Below are 21654 nucleotides of genomic sequence, written 5' to 3' on the forward strand. Positions count from 1 at the left end.
CATACTTATACCTGATTCTTATTGTTGTACAGCAGAAACCAACACACTGTTGTAAAGCAATTATCCTCCAATTAAAAATAAATATACTATTGCATATACAAAAAAAAAAAAAAGAAATATGCCAAGTGACCATCATTCTGTTTGATAAATACAATGAAGTTATTTGATTAGAAACAATAAAAAAGGACTCTCGCCATGACCCTTAGTCATAAAATCCTTATTTAACCTATGAGATTTTGTTTATTTATTATACTATGGAGAAAATTTTGATTTCTCTTGCTTTACTAGCTATATCCTATTCAGTTAATAAAAGCAGTGGGGGGTGAGGGGCAGAGAGGAGGAATGGCAGGGTTGTGGTGGAGAAGCTTGAGTATTCTGGGAAAGCAAAGAGCTTGGTTTGGAAGTTTGGATTGGTGCATTTAGATAAAGGGGAAGGCGGGGAGCTGGATGGGTAAGCAAAGTAGCCTAAAAAGAGATTGGAGAGGCGAGCAGGCACGGGAACCTGAAGGGCCTAGTAGGTCATGGAAAGAGTTTGGATTTTATTCCAAGAGAAAATGGCTTTGTTAAGAAGGTAGGTGTCGATGGTGACTGCAACCATGAAATTAAAGATGCTTGCTCCTTGGAAGAAAACCTAGACAGTGTATCAAAAAGCAGAGATATCTCTTTGCTGACAAAGGTCCATCTAGTCAAAGCTATGGTTTTTCTAGCAGTCATGTACAGATGTGAGAGTTGGACCACAAAGAAGGCTGAGCCCCGAAGAATTGATGCTTTGGAACTGTGGTGCTGGAGAAGATTTTTGAGAGTCCCTTGGACAGCAAGGGGATCAAACCAGTCAATCCTAGAGGAAATCAGTGCTGAATATTCATTGGAAGGACTGATGCTGAAGCTGAAGCTCCAATACTTTGACCACCTGATAGGAAGAGCTGACTCATTGGAAAAGACCCTGATGCTGGGAAGACAGAGAGCAGGAGGAGAAGAGGATGACAAAGGATGAGATGATTGGAAGTCCATAATCAACTCAATGGACATGGGTTTGAGCCAACTCTGAGAGATAGTGAAGGACAGGGAAGCCTGGAGTGCTGCAGTTTATGGGGGTTGCAAAGAGTTAGCTATGACTTAGCGACTGGACAACAAGTACAAAAGATTACATATTCTTATTTGTGGAGGGGAAAATGAAATAGTACATTTAATCAAAGGAAAAACATGTAGCCCCAAATTTTCTTCTAGAGAAAAAGGATATTTTTTTCCTATCCTGGTATCTATTCAATTGGTCTCCAATGAATTACCTTACTTTAGATCCATTATTTAAAGGAAACTGGTGTTAAGGCTTGGATTCCGCTGAAGTTTGCTATGCTGTTCTCTCAGCCAATGAACATGCTGAAAGAAAGAAGAAAAAAAAATGTTGTGAGTAAGCTTAGGAAGAAACTGGAGGACATTAAGACATATAGAGCTGCAACACGGAAGGGCACTTGAGATTTAGTAGTTGTTACGAGAGGAAAGGGGCTGGCAACCCCAATCCAAATTTCTAAACAGATGCAGTCAATATCCCATGGGTCTGAGGGAAGAGTCCCTGAAAATTACAATTCAGTGCTTACAGAGTGGGTGGGTCAACTGAGCCTCAGCCAGGGTGAGAGAGATGAAGCAGGAGACAGCCCCTTAGGACAGCATTGTCCAATGCAAATATAACACAGGGCATATATGTAATTAAAATTTTTCTTATAGCACATTAAACAATTAAAAGGAGAAACATGAAATTAAATTTACTCACGCATTTAATGTAACCCACTGTATCCAAAATAGGATCATCTCAGTATATAATCAATACAATGAGATTTTTTTAGAAGTTATTTATTTATGGGCTGTGCTGGGTCTTTGCTGCTGTCTGCAGACTTTTCCTTGTTGCAGTGAGTGGGGGCTACTCTGAAGTTGCCATGCGTGGGCTTCTCATTGTGGTGGCTTCTGCTGTGGCGGAGCACAGCCTCTAGGGTACTTGAACTTTAGTAGTTGCAGTTCGAGGGCTCAGTTGTTGTGGTGCACAGGTTTAGTTGCTTCTAGGCATGTGGGATTTTCCTGGACCAGGGATAGAACCCTTGTCCCCCATATTGGCAGGCGATTCTTAACTAGACCACCAGGGAAACCCCAATGAGATATTTTATACTTTTTTTTTTTCCTACAATGTCTCCCAAAGCCAGCATATTTATGGCACTTTTCAGTTTGCACTAGCCATATTTCAAGTGCTCAATAACCTGACACAGCCGGAGGAATTAGGGGCTGTGTTTAACCAGCTAGTTGATGTCTGAGGTCAGACTCCTCTCTGGAGAATGCCAGAGCAGAGTCTTTCCCCACCACGCTGTGGTTTGCAACAGAAGTAGCTTTCAAGAAACAGTAGCTTGTTAGTTGGGGGGAAAAAGCCACTTCTAGACTATATTGATCATAAAAATATCCCCAGATCATGCTTACTGTGGCGCTATAGGCCACTTCAGTCATTAAACATCCCAGGTGCGATGCCTTCTGCAGATCTCACCTTGTCCCAGAAGCCACAATCTGGTGTCAGCCCAGGCAAATATGAAAAGGCTACATCAAACCAAGCATCCCTGAGTCTTCCTAGATTTCTAATAAAAATTCATTCCACTCATTTGATTACATTGAGAGAAATGTAAGCTTCAATAAGAAAAGGATGTCATACAGTTACAAGAATTTATTCCCATCATAATGCACACACTCAATTCATTTTTGTAGTGTCTAACCTTTGCAAATTGCCTTTGGAATGAGTTCATCCATATTATGGGAAAACCACACCATCATGAACTGGGGCAAGGTCATTAGTAACACCTGCCAAATGCACATTATCTCTTGCCTTAGCTCTCTTTTTTCTTCATTTTTCTGTTTTAGTTCTTTACAAGAATTTTCAAACCTTTAGATTAAGAACTCAAGGACCTTAATTCCCTTCAGGGTCAAACAGTAAGACAAAAAACCTTAAATAATGGGCCAGACATTTAGAGAAAATAGAGTTCATGGTGTACCTGTCCAACCTATGTCTCTCAACAGGCTGCCTCTCATCTGATATCTTCAGGACAAACAGCCGAGCCCTCAAGATATTATAATAAATCTCATTTTAAAATTCATTTACAAGTGAATATTTCAAATTTCCCTGTGGGATAACACTAGAATTCTATCTTCAGTTTTATTTTTTTCTCCTGAGCAAGTATCACAGAGAAGAACAAATCTAGATCCATATTGGTTCTTTTCCTTTAGCTCTAACCTTTGGGCTCTGTTGCCTGTGCTTAGTTGTGCTGACTCTGTACCTTTTGTTGCCTGTAGCCTGGAACATACATGCTAGCCATTCTAAGGCTCTAACCTTTAAAGCTATAACACTTTTCCATTCATATAGAGATAAAAAGTTGCAGAACAGAGAATAACATTTGTTTTGTTGGAAATTTATAGCAACATTGTGACCAGACCAAGGTGGACAGCTTCAAGAACAAAGGAACCAGTACTAAGAAGTTTCCAACAAGCTACACCCCCCTCCCCTTTTAGCATAAAAGCAACCTGAATTCTAACTCAGGTAAGATGGTTCTTTGAGATACTAGTCCACCATCTTCTTGATCTTCTGGCTTTCTAAATAAGCTCACCATTCCTGCCCCAGCAACTTGTCTCTCGATTTATTGACCTGTCATGCAGCAAGCAGTAAGAATTTGGACTTGGTAAACACAAGGAAACCAAAGAACTCACAGTATCAATTTTTTTGTGGGAGAGGTTTATGCCAAGGCTCAGCTATTCCTTGGAAATGCTCATCAGAAGTCAACATTCCTCATCAACTGGAAGTGAAACAAATGTGCAAATACTCATCACAGGAATAATAAATATCACATTAATCCTAAAAGTAATATCTTTCTCTGTTGGGAGGGCTTGACATCTGGATACATATTTTAGGAGTTATAGATTCAGTGCCAAGAGAACATGTCTGAAACTTCTAGTATAAGCACTATTCTTCCATTTAATTGTTAATAAAATAGTAGCTGACACTTACAGAAGGCTTACCATGTGTGCCAAGAACTGTTCTAAACTTCTGTATTTATTAAGTCATTTAATTTTCAAACAACTCTATGGGTAGTGTGCAAAAACAAGAAATATATATATTGTCTCTGCCCCAAGTTTCCGGCACAGAGCTCCCCAAATCCTTGAAATTTCCCAAGTGATAAGAGAACTGGGAGCATCCTTTGTTCTAATGAGGCGGGTCTAGGTGAGCTCCTAGATGACTCTTGGATGGGAACCAGACACCAGAAAGATCAAACCATGAATAGAAGCTTGAATTTATCAACCCCCTTTCCACCCACTTCTCCAGGGCGACAGACTATAACTGATGATGCCTATGAGAGGAAGCCTTCCCAGTTGGAAAATGCATCCACGTACTAGGAGGGTGATGTACTCCAACTCCAGAGGGTGACGTACTCCAACTCCAAATAAGCGGCTGTGCTCAGCACTCCCCCCACCCCAGACCTCACCCTATGTTTCTCCTCACCTGTTTATCTGTATCCTTTATCATATCCTTTCATAAATGGGTAAATGTACATGTTTTCCTGAGTTTTATGAGCTACTTTAGCAAATAATTGAATCTGAGGGGCAGGAGATCATGGGAACCTCTGATTTGTAGCCAAATTGGACAGAAGTTGTGGGTAACCTGGGACTTACTACTTGTGGTTGACTTTTGAAGTAGGATGGGTGCAATCTCTAGGCACTGAGCGCCTAAACTGTGAGATCTGACACTATCTTCTGTTAGATGGTGTCTGAATTGAGTTAAATTGTAGGTCACTGATGACCAGTCCAAGTTCGATGTGTGAAACAGGGCACTCAAAACCAGTGCACTGGGATGACCCAGCGGGATGGGATGGGGAAGGAGGTGGGAGGGGGGTTTGGGATGGGGGACACATGTACACCATTGGCTGATTCATGTCAATGTATGGCAAAAACCAGCACAATATTATAAAGTAATTCAGTTCAGTTCAGTTCAGTTCAGTCGCTCAGTCGTGTCCGACTCTCTGTGACCCCAAGTAATTAGCCTCCAATTAAAATAAATTAATTTAAACAATTTTTTAAAAATTGCAGGTCACCAAACTGGAATCACAGCTTGGTGTGGGAAAAATACCCTGTGCATTTGGTGACAAGAAGTGTCAGAATTCTCATGAATGTGATTGAAGTACGAGACTTAAAGAGAAACATAGAGGAAAGACTAAGTTTTGGCAACATAGGTAGATGTTATTGTTTTCATTTTACTGATGAATAAACCGAGGTCCAGAAAGATCAAATGACTTGCCCAAAGTATTACAGCTATTTAGTTGCACAGCAGGACTTCCAACCAAGGCAAGTCTTGTAGCCAAACCACTGGTGTTAATCAGTTTGGGGCTCTAGGCACTTGAAAAAAGGCTTCCAACTGAGCACTCAGGCACTACTCTTCACTCTACACCTGTGTAGGAACTCTTGTACTATTTAAAACCCTCCAGTTCCACACTGATATTGAACCTGAAGACTAAATTGAGTTAATATAGCCCTCCAAGACTAGAAACTAGTCTCTCTCTCCTTCTCGTCTTTCCTGTGTGTTCTTTATTATAAGACATTCCAGAAGCAGAGATCCTCAGTCAGTTCAGTTCAATCTCTCAGTTGTGTCCGACTCTTTGTGACCCCATGAACTGCAGCATACCAGGCCTCCCTGTCCATCATCAACTCCCGGAGCTTGCTCAAACTTATGTCCATTGAGTTGGTGATGCCATTCAGCCATCTCATCCTCTCTGGTCCTCCCCTCCTCCTGCCTTCAATCTCTTTCTCTCCAGGAAGCCAGTAGGGTTTAGGGATCTCATAATTTGTCTGTGGTAGGTAGTGACATTGACCAGAGATGATGATGGTGGTGGTAATGAAGATTGGGATAAGAGAACAATAGCAACAGCAATTTTGCCATGAGAGAAATCAGTGAGTGAATCAGAGACAAGAAGTTCCAACACTTGAGTTCTTGTACAGAAAGGTAGGGCCAGATGGAATCTGGGTTAATAACACCTTCATTTGTGTCCTGTTGTCCTGTGATTGTGGTCTTGGAGTCCAACAAGAAGACCACAGAGGCGAGGAAACAAAGTCAAAGGAATTGTTCAGTAGAGGGTGAGAGGGGAGTTTCTCAACATTCCCCCCATCTAATTTCAGGCTCCCACCCTTGAGGTCTTCTGCAGCCCCAGGGACCACAAGCCCAGTGTCTCCAGCAGAGGCAGCACATGACACTAACAGACATCTTTCTCCCTTCTAACCCATGTTTAAATTTTCTACCAGAATGTCCCCATTCTAGTTGGTGGGGGAGGGGTATTGGTGATTAGGTTTCTTGCTAAAAGGCGCAGTCAGGTAGCCCCAGGGACTCTGGGTCAAAGATCCCTGCCTGGGGGGAATCTTGCTTCCAGTGAGTCAAAGACGTTTGCGCTCTGGTGTGGCTGCTGCTGTCCTTGGTGCTGCTGTTGTACTCTGGGGCCCAGAGCTTCCTCTGTTGACAGATACAGTTATTATAGTTCTATCACCCTCAGAAAAACACCCTACTTCTGGCTGATTCCAGCCAGTGCTTGACTATTTTAGCATTAACAGGCATGTCTGGTCGCATAGTATAGCACAGGGACTATACTCGATATTTTGTAATAACTTATAATTGAAGAGAAAATAAGAAAAGTATACACTTATATACATGTATAACTGAATCACTCTACCAAAAGTCTGAAACACAATACTGTAAATCAACTATATTTCGATAAATTTTTCTTAAATGGCAAAAATTAATGACCAGGAGAGGTGGTGACCGATGAAGGATGGCATAAGCCTGAGATGTTATGGAAGGTGCTGAGGGAGTCTGGGGGATATAGAAGGGATGGGGAATGTTTTCTGAATGCCCAGTTTGTGCCAGACATTTTGTACTGTATTGAACTTTTAAAAACTTTGAATTTTTATTTGATTATGAAGTATTTAACACACATTGACATATAGAGACAACCATGGGTGTGCTTCTTGGATTAAACTGTTGGGTCCACTTTGTACTTGCTTAAATCTCTTCTGTGTCCTTTCCAGTATCTGTACCTTAGATTCTTGAGGATACTTCTTGGAGCATCTGATGAAAGTCCAAATGTTATTATTTAAAAATCAGACAAGCATAGCCACTTTTATAGCAGCATTATTCACAATAACCAGAGTGAAAGCAACCCAAGGGTGCATTGGCAGATACATGAGTAAATGAAACATGGCACAAACAGACACTGGAACATTATTCAGCCTTAAAAATGAAGGAAATTCTGACACATGCTACAAGATGAGCCCATTATGCTGAACGAAATAAAAGTTGGCCACAAAAGGATAAACCTTGCATGATTCCATCTAAAGGAAGTCCCTAGAGTAGCAGATTCATAGAGACAGAAAGTAGATGGTATTTAATGGGGGCTGGGAGGTAGAAATGGGGAGTTACTGTTCAATGGACGTAGAGTTTCAGTTTTGTAAAACGAAGTGTTTTAGAGATAGAGTGTGTTTGCACCGCAGTGTGAATGTACTTAATGACACTGAATGGCACACATAAAAATGGTTAAGGTGGCAAATTTTATGTTACGTGTATTTTGCCACAATTGGAAAAAAACAATCAGATAAGCAAGCAAACTGAAACCCAGAGATGGTTGCGACAAAAATTTTGATGTATTTCTTGGGTTATTTTTAATTCATATTTCTTGTTTTATTCATTCTCACATTTGTGTTATTAGTTTTTTAAAAATTTGGTATTAAATGTAATTTCATCCATAATCCCACAGTCATCCATAAAGCTCATGAGTTTTAAATTTTTCTGTAGGTTGTGTTTTGTTTTTTGGTGCATTTTATCTTTTGTTTAACATTGAAACATGATACTTTGCATTTTGTTTCCAAAACAAGCTCTCAATATGTTAATTTAACTTTTAGTTATGCTTTATAATCTTAATTTTAATTTTAAGGGGCCTAAGGACAATTTATTGAACTAATATACCATCCTTTGTTGATCTATTTATTTTCAGAGGAATATTTTGGTTGTTTCTTGTTTTGTTTGATTTTGTAAATCAAAATCATGACCATTATCATTTTATACATTTCAGTTAAACTTAAAAGATGGAGCGGGCTTTAAAACCTAAAGACTATTCATTTTTTACTTCATTTGAGTAGAATAAAGGTGGTTATGCACCTCCATTTACGACATATCATCAGTCTGAATATTTAAATTTTTAAAATTTTATTTTTTTTATCATTTATGATACCCAGTCTAATTTTCTCCTCCTGCTTCTCATGTATTTAATATACACACTTTCATCATTTTATTCAATTGTATACATCAGCCTCAAATGTTTGAAGTTTCAAAATATCTACTTAAGCAGCATTGTACTTCTAACCTCATTTGGTTTTCATTCAACATTGTATTTTTAAGATCTCTCCACATGGCTAAATACAAAGCCAGTTAATCTTCTAACCACAGCATAGAATTCTATTATATTTACAGTTCACATGTAGATGGATGCCGATATATCTAATTCCTGGCTACTGAAGCTATAATTTCCCTAGCTCACAGGTTTACATCTCCCTTGCACTCGTGAGGCAGTCTTTGTGTCAGTTACTTGCACAAAGTACAAGATTGGGAATTCTGAGTCCCAGGGCATCTGCAGCCTCAGTGTCAAGAATATTGGAGGTGTTCTCCAATGACTCTGCTCGCACGTAGTCCCACGAGCTGTGTCTGAGGGCACTTATTCTCCAACACTGTCTTCAGAGCTTAGTGTTCTCAAGTTTCTTATTATTGACAACTCAAGATGTGGAAAGTCATATCTGGCTTTGTTTTAATTTGCTTTCCCCTGATGATTAGAGAAGAGAGGCATCACTCTGATTAGTTCTTGTGTGAATTACCTATTAATATCCTTCATCCTTTCAAAAAAAAATTTAGGTTTCCTATCTCTTGGGCTTCCCAGCTGGGGCTAGTGGTAAAGAATCCACCTGCCAAAGAAGGAGATGCAGGTGACACAGGTTTGATCCTTAGGTCAGGAAGATGCCCCAGAGGAGGCAATGGTAACCCATCCAGTATTGTTGCCTGGAGAATTCCATGGACAGAGGAGCCCGGTGGGCTACAGCCCATAGTGTCACAAAGAGTCGTACGCGATTGAAGCAATTTAGCACGCACACATCCTTCATCCTTTCAAAAAAAAAAAGGTTTCTTATCTCTTACTGACTTACAGGAATTTCTTATATATACTAGAAGTGCTGAATTCGGCTTAGTTCCATTTCAGTTTTCTTAGAAATGGGCTAATTAGACCACAGATAGGTTGACCCAGAGGTTAGATATAATTTCCTGAATGCCAATTTGCTTTGACAACTCTAGATTCTGCATAACTCTCAAGGCTTGGTCTGTCTCTGCAGTCACATTTTAAAGGTCCTACTAATAATACTTGAGACAAGGAAAGCCTCTTTCTGAGTAAATCCAGCCAAAATCTAGGGCCAAGCTCTCATTAACTTACACTACACTTTAAACCTTTCCTGACCAAGGAGTGGAATTTTCTGATTGACCAGGTTGTGAAAAAGACTTCCATTTGGCACATCATTAAGTGGCAAAAAGACACTTCCTTCTTGTACAGAGTACAATTCTGTAGCAATACCTAAATAAATATCTATACATCATGAAGATGTATGTATGCTTATTCTAATATTAAGAAATTCCCCATCTATACTCATCCCATTAAATATTATAAATAAATATTTAATTTGATCCAAGGCCTTTTGGCTTCTATAAGGATGATAATTTGATTTCTATTCCCACATTGATTTATTAAAATGCAAAAATATATTCTTTTATTTCCTAAGATGAAACTAACGGGTTTGCTGCTCTGACTTCCACTTGCTTATCAGGCAGGCATTGTTATTTTAATGTGATGCTGACATTAATTCCAAAGTTAGTTTCACTGAGTCGATATCAAGGTTTTTTCAGGGCCTGCTCCATTTACAGATTCTCAGGTAGAATCCACTTCTTTCCTTGTCTTTTCCAGTCTCCTGAATGGCACTGTATTCCTTGATTCACATCCTACTCCTCCATCTTCAGAGTCAGAAGCATAGCGTCTACTTCTCTCCATTTCCATCACAGGGTGGTCTTCTTTGTCTGAATTTAAATCTCCTTCTGCTTCCCTCTTCTAAGGATATTTGTGATTTTACAAAAGGGTTTGACTGGATAATCCAAGATAGTCACTGCATCTCAAGATCCTTAATTAAATCACATCTGAAAAGACTCCTTCCTCATACAAAGAAACATTTATGGCTTCCATGGATTAAGGGGCTTCCCTGATGGCTCAGACAGTAAAGAATCTGCCTGTAATTCAAGAGACCTGGGTTTGATCCGTGGGTCAGGAAGATCCCCTGGAGAAGGGCATGGCAACCCACTCCAGTATTCTTGCCTGGAAGAATTCCAAAGACAGAGGATCCTGGCGGGCTACAATCCATGTGGTCGCGAAGAGTCAGACATGACTGAATAACTCACATGGCTTCTATGGATTAAGGAGCTTGGTGTCTTTGGGGGCTATTAATCAGCCTGACAGAGAGTGTGGTGTTCACATGGGGATTTGTTATCCTATTCTGCAGTACAGATTGGCAAAATCTCAAAAAAAAAAAAAAAAACACACACCAAATTGTCCAGCGAGTATGCACAAGGGCTTGTACAATATCTCTGATTTAGATGGGATCTCAGGACCCATAACCCAAATCTTTGTTCTGACAAATTGTGCTGCCACTCAACTTATCAGAAACCACAAATAAATTACAGGGTTTGGGGAGTTAATGGCCTAAAAGAAAGTTTTCTTTATACGGAGCTATTTCATTCATGGTAACTTCTATAAACCTGGAGCCCAATGTTTCTAGTGATGGAAGAGGAGACAGCTGCTAGTATAGACTTATGTTACAGACTGTTACCTGGGAGACTGGAGGCCCTTTGCTTACTCCTGGAACACAGCCAACCAAGGGAGTAAATTTTAGGGTTTCCTTTTTGTGACAGTTCTTGTTGCTGTAATTTTTCTCTTTTTCTCTCTTGCAGTTTATAAACTCTGAATGCTTGAAAATTCAAACTATAGAAAAGAAAAACCATAGGTATAGGATGGAGATGGGGTGGTTTTATTGATAAGAAGTCTCATATGAAGTTTCTTCTGAATAAAATGGACCCTCCATGTACTGTAATCATTTGTTGAAATTCTAGATTTTCCTGAACACTTTTAGGGCTTCCCAGGTTCCCCATTAGCTCCAAGAGTCCTGCAATGCAGGAGATTTAGGTTCGATCCCTGGTTTGGGAAGATCCCCTGGAGAAAGGAATGGCAATCCACTCTAATAATCTTGCCTAGAACTCCATGGACAGACCATGGGGTTGCCAAGAGCTGGACATGACTGAACAACGAACATAACAACAGGTAGCGTTAGTGGTAAAGAACCTGTTTGCCAAGGCACGAGATGTAAGAGACACGGGTTTGATCTCTGAGTCGGGAAGATCCCCTGGAGGAGGGCATGACAGCCCACTCCAGTATTCTTGCCTGGAGAATCCCATGGACAGAGGAGCCTGGTGGGCTACAGTCCACAGGGTCGCACAGAGTTGGACACAACAGAAGAGATTATGTAAAAACATTTAAGCAAAATGATACACCTGTTAATTTCTGCTCCACTCCAATGGAATTTTAAACCATGGAATGTATTATTTGTATGGAACCAAGGCTGATCGTTTTGTTAAAACAACTTAGTGGACCTGACGACCCACCAAGATTCAGCCTGCAGTGGCAGAGTAAGAAGCCAGAATATGAGGCCTATTTTTACTCCCTGAGTTTTTTATTTTGTCAGTTGAAAGATGTATCTTTAGCTTACTTGCTTATAATTACAAATTGTTCATTGCACAAAGTCAAGCAAATAGAATGGAGTTTAAAAAGGGCCTCCGCAGGTAATGAAAAAATCCAACGTAGTGTCAAAGTCTTTTATTCTCCTTTAAATAACAAGTCAGGATTGCTTTTTACAACCCTGAGAATGTGATTAGTGTCAGTGAAGTGATACCTTTATTATATGAGGAATAATTTTGGGGACCATTTATCATCACAGACCAGTAATTACTGACGGTTCCACCAACCTCTTTCTAGCTGTGACTCAACAAAAGTGATATTGGATTCTAAGTCATTTATCCTTTGGTGCCGAGGAAACATTCCGTGTAGGAGAGGAAAATATCCTTTTTCCTTCTACCCTCTTGGGTTCTCCAGCTGAGTCCTGTAATATCAGACTGACAAAAGATAGATTAGTAACAGAACAAAAAAAAGTTTATTAGTGTATGTTGGAGAAGGAAACAGCAACCCACTTCAGTATTCTTGCCTGGAAAATCCCATAGGCAGAGGAATCTGGTGGGTTACAGTCCATGTGGTCACAAAAGCAGTCCATGGGGTCGCAAAAGAGTCAGATCCAACTTAGCAACTAAGTTACCCACCATTAGTACATGTACTGTGTGTACACGTGGGCGTACCCAAAGCAATGTTTAGAGCCTGGTTTATAGAGCATCTTACCAAAAACCAAGAAATTTTTAGAGGTGAAACAAGACAAGACAAAAAAACAACAAAGGACTTTGAGTTGTAACACAACTCAGTAACTCAGTAACACAACATAGTAACACCGCAGTTGTCTGGGATCCAGGCCACTTCCAGTTTTCTGATCTGACCAATAGGATGAGGACCTCATTTCATGGTCTGGGATAGAGCTCTGCCATCCGTTTTCCAAGCAGCACAATAGGAGAGAGAATAGACTTATATCAATTGCCTTTAAAAAATTTACTTATTTATTTTTGATTGCACTGGGTCTCTGTTGTGGTGTGCAGGTTTCTCATTGCAGTGGCTTCTTTGGTTGTAGAGCACAGACTCTAGGGTGCCTGGGCTCAGTAGTTGTGGCACACTGGCTTAGCTGCCCAGTGGCATGTGGAATCCTCCTGGACCAGGGATTAAACCCGTGCCTCTTGCACTGGCAAGCTGACTCTTACCCACTGGACCACCAGGGAAGTCCTCAACTGCCTTTTAAAGACATATCTCAGAAGCCTGCACACAGTATTTCTCTTAGCTTGAACTTAATTAGTAAGTCCATGTTTGGCTACATCGGTCACTAACATATGGAATGTTTATTCTGGACAGCTGTGTTCCCAGCTTACATTTAGGGGTTTTATTACCCAGGATGACAGAGAGAATGGGTATTAGGGGAAAATTAACAAGTTGTTTGATGACTTCTCAGCAGTGAAATTCCTGAGCCAAGCTATGTTTTTTGCCCTTTAAAGCCCTTGTTATATGAGGACAAATTGCTTCCAGAAAGGTTCTACCACTCATTCCCTCCACAGAAGGCACAAGCGAAAGCCTGCCTTGTCATATCCATGCCAACACTGAGTGGCATCATCCAAAATAAAATCCTTTTCCAACTTGACAGGAGGAAAAATATCTCATTTATATTAGCGTTGTTCTGATAATAAAAACAGCTAAATGTTTTCATATACTTGCTGATCATTTATATGTCTTTTTGTGAATACCTCAAGTCTTTGCCTACTTTTAAGTTCATATTCAATTATATTTTGTTTTGTAAATCATTATGTGATTTGAATCGAGTATGTCGGGAAGGGACTTTTTCCTCCTAGTAGCTGGGATTTAAAAAAAAAAGAAAAGATCCTAGACTTACGGAAGAAACATCATTGAAAAGGAACCAAGGAGCACATTTTTATTTAGTTTTCTTTTGATGGAAGAAACTTGGATTCTAGTAGTTTTGTCTGATGTAGCAGGCAAATTGGAAAGAATAAAAAATAGTATCAAGTACCATTAATTTCAAGTTCTTAATTCCTCAGAAAGAGTAAAATCACTGATAATTTAGCCCTTTCAAAAATGGGCTATTCTCTGAGTCAGGGTGGTAATTTGACGGCTATGGTTCAGTTCAGTGTATGAGAAAATGTCACCATATGGTTGAGACAGACACTTGAAATCCTTCACAACAGTGACGAGAGGAAATGACATAGCGAAAATGAGACTTCAGAAATGATAGTGATTATTGCTAGTTCCTGCATATATGTCTCGTTGTCAAGCAGATTATCCTAATTAACATTTCAGGTTGGGGCTGGTATCAGCATGCTTTGAAAAATACACATTTTTATTTTAGAATCAAGCTGATGTTAGGCAGATTATTGGTCTGTTTTGTTTTCATTAACAGAGTGTGTTTGTGCTTTATTTGTAGAAATCTGAGCACTTCTAGCCTTTATTGCCTCAGAGGAAGGCAGATGGTAGCCAACACTGTCAATATCCGAATGGCAGTGGCAGAGGACGGGAAACTCACCAACAGCCCGTGGGTGGCATTTGGCAGTTCTCACCAGGATCTCTTGCAGTTGAAAGGAAAATACCCCAACCTGTTTGCTGCAGCCTTGGGCAGCAGCACAGGGCTCCAAGCACAAGTTAATTTTTACACTGGGTGTGTACTTAGCAATAAAGTTTCTGGAAATGAGAACATTACCTTAACGAGTGGGTCGATAACACAGGGTCACCACAGCTTGAGTTGGGTTTGTGTCCATCCCCACATGATGCTTTCCACAAGAGAATCCTGACCTACTTGCTATCTATATTTGCAAATATAATTAGTTAAAGCTTCTTGATGGGGGGAAATGGTAAGAAGAGTCTTAGTTATCGTTTTAATAGTGAAAGAATCCAAGATTTAGCTATTTTCAAAAGAAGTAAAGGAAATGCTCTTATTTTTGGAGGAACAAAATGTCCTTTTTCAAAGTTGCCTCTCAACTCTTTCAGCCATCTGACTTCGAGATAATAAGTTTATAAATAATGTCCTTAGGATTCTCCCGTGTGGATAAATACTCACGATTGACAATTTGGGCCTCTGCCTCAATGTTCCTGTTAAAATGAGTAAGGTAGAGAAATTCTACTCAATTAAGTTTTTCTTGTCAAACAAAATAAAATGGAACCATCAAAACCCAACAAACCCAGAGATACCTTCTAGGTAAGATTTGTTCTAATGTATGAACATTTTAAAGGTAAGTATTCAGTCCCCACGCTAGTAAAGTCATGCTCAAAATTCTCCAAGCCAGGATTCAGCAATACGTGAACCATGAACTTCCAGATGTTCAAGCTGGCTTTAGAAAAGGCAGAGGCACCAGAGATCAAATTGCCAACATCTGCTGGATCATGGAAAAAGCAAGAGAGTTCCAGAAAAACATCTATTTCTGCTTCATTGACTATGCCAAAGCCTTTGACTGTGTGGATCACAACAAACTGTGGAAAATTCTGAAAGAGATGGGAATCCCAGACCACCTGACCTGCCTCTTGAGAAACCTGTATGCAGGTCAGGAAGCAACACTCAGAACTGGACATGGAACAACGGTCTGGTTCCAAATAGGAAAAGGAGTACGTCAAGGTTGTATATTGTCACCCTGCTTATTTAACTTATATGCAGAGCACATCATGAGGCACGCTGGGCTGGAAGAAGCACAGGCTGGAATCAAGATTGCTGGGAGAAATATCAATAACTTCAGATATGCAGATGACTCTACCCTTATGGCAAAAAGTGAAGAGGAACTAAAGAGCCTCTTGATGAAAGTGAAAGAGGAGAGTGAAAAGGTTGGCTTGAAGCTCAACATTCAGAAAACAAAGATCATGGCAAATGGTCCCATCACTTCATGGCAAATAGATGGGGAAACAGTGGAAACTGTGTCAGACTTTATTTTTTGGGGCTCCAAAATCACTGCAGATGATGCTTGCAGCCACGAAATTAAAAGACGCTTACTCCTTGGAAGGAAAGTTATGACCAACCTAGATAGCATATTTAAAAGCAGAGACATTACTTTGCCAACAAAGGTCCGTCTAGTCAAGGCTATGGTTTTTCCAGTGGTCATGTATGGATATGAGAGTTGGACTGTGAAGAAAGCTGATCGCCGAAGAATTGATGCTTTTGAACTATGGTGCTTGAGAAGACTCTTGAGAGTCCCTTGGACTGCGAGGAGATCCAACCAGTCCATCCTAAAGATCAGTCCTGGGTGTTCATTGGAAGGACTGATGCTAAAGCTCAAAATCCAATACTTTGGCCACCTCATGCAAAGAGTTGACTCACTGGAAAACATTCTGATGCTGGGAGGGATTGGGGGTAGGAGGAGAAGGGGATGACAGAGAATGAGATGGCTGGATCACATCACCGACTTGATGGACCTGAGTTTGAGTGAACTCTGGGAGTTGGTGATAGACAGGGAGGCCTGGCGTGCTGTGATTCATGCGGTCGCAAAGAGTCGGACACGACTGAGCAACTGAACTGAACTGAACTCTGATATAATCTTATCTGGTCCAATAGCTCTGAGAGCTGAGGCATTCCTTTCCCTGCCTCTTTCAGAGAGTAAAGCTGTGTTCCAGTTTATTAGTAGATCAGGATTTTCAGAAGATGGTCAGTAAGTCTGTTTGCCAGTGATTTCTTGGCATCCTGGCAAAATCATTTAGCTTACGTTTTTTTAGGTTTGCCAAAAAAGAGAAAATTCCAAGCTTAAAAAAATTACATTCTATAAATGAATTCATGAAACCATATTAAAACACTGGTTTATATTATTGTTATTATCATTATTTTACACTTTTAGAGTACATTAAAAAAGTTCAGAGGTCTATGGCCATGAATACCCAAGGTAAAGAGACTGCGGACATCACAGTGGAGATGGTGAAATATCTGAAAAACTTTAAAAAGCTTATAGTCAATTTCATATGAGTAGACCAGTTAGTTTGTGAGAGGATCTGTGCTTAAAATAGTCTGTTTTTTATTTGAATTTCATATCTTTAATGTCCTTTCCTTAAGTCTACTTCTCTGGGGAAAAAGGAAGATTTTGAACAGTTTGATTCCTTTGGGGTATTATGTGACACATTTTAATATAAGAAGGGGTACTGGCACCACGGTGGATGATTGTAAATCTAGTGGGAGTGGTTATTAGAGGAACAAAAACAGCGGGCACATCAGATATGGACTCACAAAGGACGGGAAAAGGGGAGTGCCTCCATTGGGTCCTTATGCAGCCCAGGGATACTTCAAAACACTTACCCTAGAGAAGGAGGATCAGCCAAAGAGGATTTCACCCTGAGAACAAAGTTGGCTTTGGCTGTGACGCAAACAATGGTGAGGTTGTCCATAGGATTTGAATAAATAGGACTAGATGTGGTATTGGAGCCTTTCAAGACTGGAATAAAAGTGAATTTTTATTTGTGTTCCCCTCGTTGAATAAGGAAGTCTTTGTTGGTCTAGATCTAGATTACAGATTTCCACGGTACTGGTGGCAATTCTTTTTTGTAAATGGGAGTGGTGGTGGTGGTCTAGTCACTCAGTCGTATCTGACTCTTTGAGACCTCATGGACTGTAGCCCGCCAGGCTCCTCTGTCCATGGGCTTTCCCAGGCAAGAATACTGGAGTGGGTTGCCATTTCCTTCTCCAGGAGATCTTACCCAACCTGAGATCAAACCTGGATCTCCTGGAAGAATGGAAGAAATGAGGTAGTGGGAGGCTGGCATCCAAAGGCATCACATGGCTTTATTCTTACTCTGAGTACTCTTTTCTCTTTGCACCTACTCTAAGTACAGACTTCCCTGTGGCTCAGCTGGTAAAGAATCTGACTGCAATGCGAGAGACCTAGGTTTGATCCCTGGGTTGGGAAGATCCCTGGAGAAGGGAAAGGCTACCCACTCCAGTATTCTGGCCTGGAGAATTCCATGGACTGTATAGTCCACGGGGTCGCAAAGAGTCGGATGAGACTGAGCGATTTTCACTTTCACTTTCAAGCACTCTAACTCTAAGCCCTCTTGGTCTTTGGGTTAGAGAAAAGAAAGGGGGTGGTAAGCACCTAAAAACGGACAATTACTCAGGCCAGTTATTACAGAAGAGTGAGGTGATGCTCTGCAACCATCAGAGGACTTGCTGGGAAGAATTGCAATCTTGCATGAAGGTCTCATATTAACCATGCCCTCATTCACAAGACCATCTTATATTAGCATTGCTTTGGTTCTCAAATATCAAATTCTGGTGATGATAACATTGACCAGCAGGGGGTGCCATACCCTCAAATTTCCTTTCCTGGAGATTAAAGGTCACCTCAAAGGCTTTTCTGCCTCTGCAGAGAAGCGTAGACTAATTCTAAGTTCATCAAATAATTGAATTCTCGTGAGTATGGCATTGCCTAGATTGGGTATTATCCTCATGAGATGAAAGTACTAACTTTCATCCACCCTTGCTCTGTTTTGCACTATGAGGGTCTACCCCAGGCAACTGGCTCTCAAGTGTCCACCTTTGGCCACAAGGGGACAGGAGATGATCATGAGAATGGGTTAATAAGACTCCAGTACCTTTAATGGAAACCATCTCAACATATGTCATCTGCCAATGGAAAGTCAACATTAGTCTTCCCTGATGGTTCAGACAGTAAAGAATCCACTTGCATTGCAGGAGACCTGGGTTTGATTCCTGGATGGGGAAGATCCCTTGGGGAAGGGCATGGCAACCCACTCCAGTATTCTTGCCTGGAAAATCCTGTAGACAAAGGAGCCTGGTGAGCTACAGTCCAAGGGGTCCCAAGAGTCATACATGGCTGAGGGAGTAATGCTTTCACTTCTCTTTTTTCAAATCAAAATCACTTAGATTTTTCTTATGCTTATTGGTTTTAAATGCCATTTAAAGAAAACGGTCTTCAACTTTAACTCATCAACCACATTTTACATTCAGACTGCAGAATTAAGGCAAGCAGAATTGTTATCACATTTTCTAATATTCAGCTAACTTATTAGCAGATGAGTTTTTCAACCCTTTTCAGTTTACCTCACATTCCTTTTTATGTTCTTCAAATTCCTCAGTCTACTCTTAGGATCTCCTGGGAGACCTGGTGTGTTTGCTCCAGGCTGGTCCAGGCACCAGTGGCTGCATGAGCCCAGCCTTTCAGAGGAGCCACCACGCACTGCAGTCTTGAGCCTTGGTCGGTATGACTGCGCACACCAGCAACACAGTTGCCATGGCCCCATCTGCTTCTCTGCCCAGACACTGAGACTCAACCCCACAGGATCAGAAGATCCTCCTGACCTAGTGTTCCAGCTGTGACTCTGGCTCAGAGAGCAGGGCAGCAGGATGGACAAGAACTGTCTGGGCTTCCAGAGCCCAAGCTCCCAAGTTAGGACCAACTGCCTCTCAATCTCTCCCTCTCCTGACCCCCATAGGAACTGGAATCTGATTCAAACTTGCTTTATCCTTCAAAGCCCTGAAGGTAAAGACACAGTGGATTAAGGTTCAACAGAGTTGGGTTCTAGGCCTGGCAATACTTGCGCAGCTTAAACAAGGCACCTGCCCTAGTTTCAGGAGAAGGTCATGGCAAATCACTCCAGTATTCTTGCCTAGAGAATCCCGTGGACAGAGGAACCTGGTGGGCTGCTGTCCATAGGGTCACACAGAGTTGGACACGACTGAAGTGCCTTAGCATGCATACATGCATTGGAGAAGGAAATAGCAACTCGCTCCAGTATTCTTGCCTGGAGAATCCCAGGGGTAGAGGAGCCTGGTGGGCTGCCATCTATGGGGTTGCACAGAGTCGGACATGACTGAAGCGATTTAGCAGCAGCAGCAGCCCTGGTTTCACTCATGCCTAAGCCCCTTATGTATCTGAATCTCTCCAGGTGTTTAAATGAAACCTTGTTAGCTCTTCTTCTCCCTGTTTGCTATTTCCCTCCAATGGCATTTCTGCTCTCTCCTACGGCTTTCTATCCTGCCAGCCTTGTCTCCATTTTGGCTACTACATATTCAAGAGACTCCTGGTAAAACATAACAGTTCATTCCCAGTCCTAGGTGAAGTTAGACGCTGGGGTCCTTTAAAAGACACAGAGCTCTACCCTGCTCTCCCAGCACAGATCTGCTGGATTAGAAAGCAGAGCTTTCTAGAAAGCTCATCAGGCCAATTTTTGGTGTACAGTTGGAGTTAAGAACCACCAAAGGGAGGAAGTAGGTTTCTAGAGGAATGTGGTCCTTGGAAAAGGGAGGCTTCAATATTAAGTGAACATAATAAGGGTAAGGTGACTCCCCCAAGGAAGGGAAAGCTGGTAACAAGGAGAATTAAACTTCTTCTCCACACTGATAAAAACTGGCAGAGATATATCTTTTTCTTTGATATAGTTCTTTCTTTGATGTTTTATCTTCCCTTCTCCTAGGAAGAGAGGAGGGGCAGAATAAACATCAGGCTGAAGAAGGCAAGCTGGGAGGGCGAGGGGGACTCAGCTGAGATGGGACTCTGAGGATCACCAACATAAACACAAGTCCTGACATCTCAGCTTGGCCCCTGGCAACCAAGCTGGCAACACAGAGGAGATTTTTGGGCGCCCAGCATCTGTTTCAGACCCTGGGAAGTATCACCAAGTCACAGAAGTTCTCAGAAACTCTGACTCCTGGTATTGCAAAACTCTTTCCCTTAGAAACCTAACTTTCCCTTCTTCCAAAATGATCCCTTCCTTCTTCTACCGCCAAAGAAAAATTTGTTCGTGAGACCCAATTACTGCCATGACGTATGAATCTTGATTTGACAGTTGGTGATTCGTTTTCTTTGCCATCTAGGAGGTACCATGGGTGTTGGTATATATAAATTCCCCCAAACTTTAGCATCTTACTGTGTGTGTCAGTTGTGTCCAACTCTTTGCAACCCCATGGACCTGTCACGCTCCTCTGTCCATGGAATTCTGCAGGGAAGAATACTGGAGTTGGTTGCCATTTCCTTCTCCAGGGGATCTTCCCAACCCATAGATTGAACCCAGGTCTCCTGTGTTGAAGGCAGATTCTTTACCGTCTGAGCCACCAGGGAAGCCCTAGCATCTTACTACTGCTGCTGCTGCTAAGTCACTTCAGTCGTGTCCGACTCTGTGTGACCCCATAGACGGAAGCTCACCAGGCTCCCCCGTCCCTGGGATTCTCCAGGCAAGAACACTGGAGTGGGTTGCCATTTCCTTCTCCAATGTGTGAAAGTGAAAAGTGAAAGTGAAGTCGCTCAGTCGTGTCCGACCCTTAGCGACCCCACGGACTGCAGCCTACCAGGCTCCTCCATCCATGGGATTTTCCAGGCAAGAGTACTGGAGTGGTTTGCCATTGCCTTCTCTTATTAAACTATTTTAAAACCTTGATTATATATTTATCATAGGCTAATGTGATAACAAATTAGACAAATATACATACACATATGTTTATTAATAAAGTTAGTGAGCTTCCTTGAAGGCAGGGGAGTAAAACTTCCTTAGGACATGATGTTTGAAATGCCCTGTGGAAAATGGGATCTATATAAAGATGAGGACAGGCAGGCAGTAAACATTCCAGAGAAAGCAGCAAGAACAAAAACCCTGTAATGAGAGGAAATGGATGAAAGAAGCTAGTGGAGGTGGAGAGCAGAGAGCAAGCAGCAGGAATACATGTGATGAGGCCGGAAGGTTGGCCTGGACTGAATATAGGACAGGAAGACATTGGCTGTTTTTAAGCAAGGAGGTTGAGGTGTCATAATTAATACTTTCACTCTGAGAAGAAAATTGACTGCAAAGCAGAGATAGATTGGAGAGAATTTGGAATGGAGGAGGCAGA

This window comes from Moschus berezovskii, chromosome 2 (genome assembly GCF_049115385.1).
Source record: "Moschus berezovskii isolate FMDL1 chromosome 2, NW_MosBer_1.0, whole genome shotgun sequence".
In the NCBI taxonomy this organism is placed as follows: Eukaryota; Metazoa; Chordata; class Mammalia; order Artiodactyla; family Moschidae; genus Moschus; species Moschus berezovskii.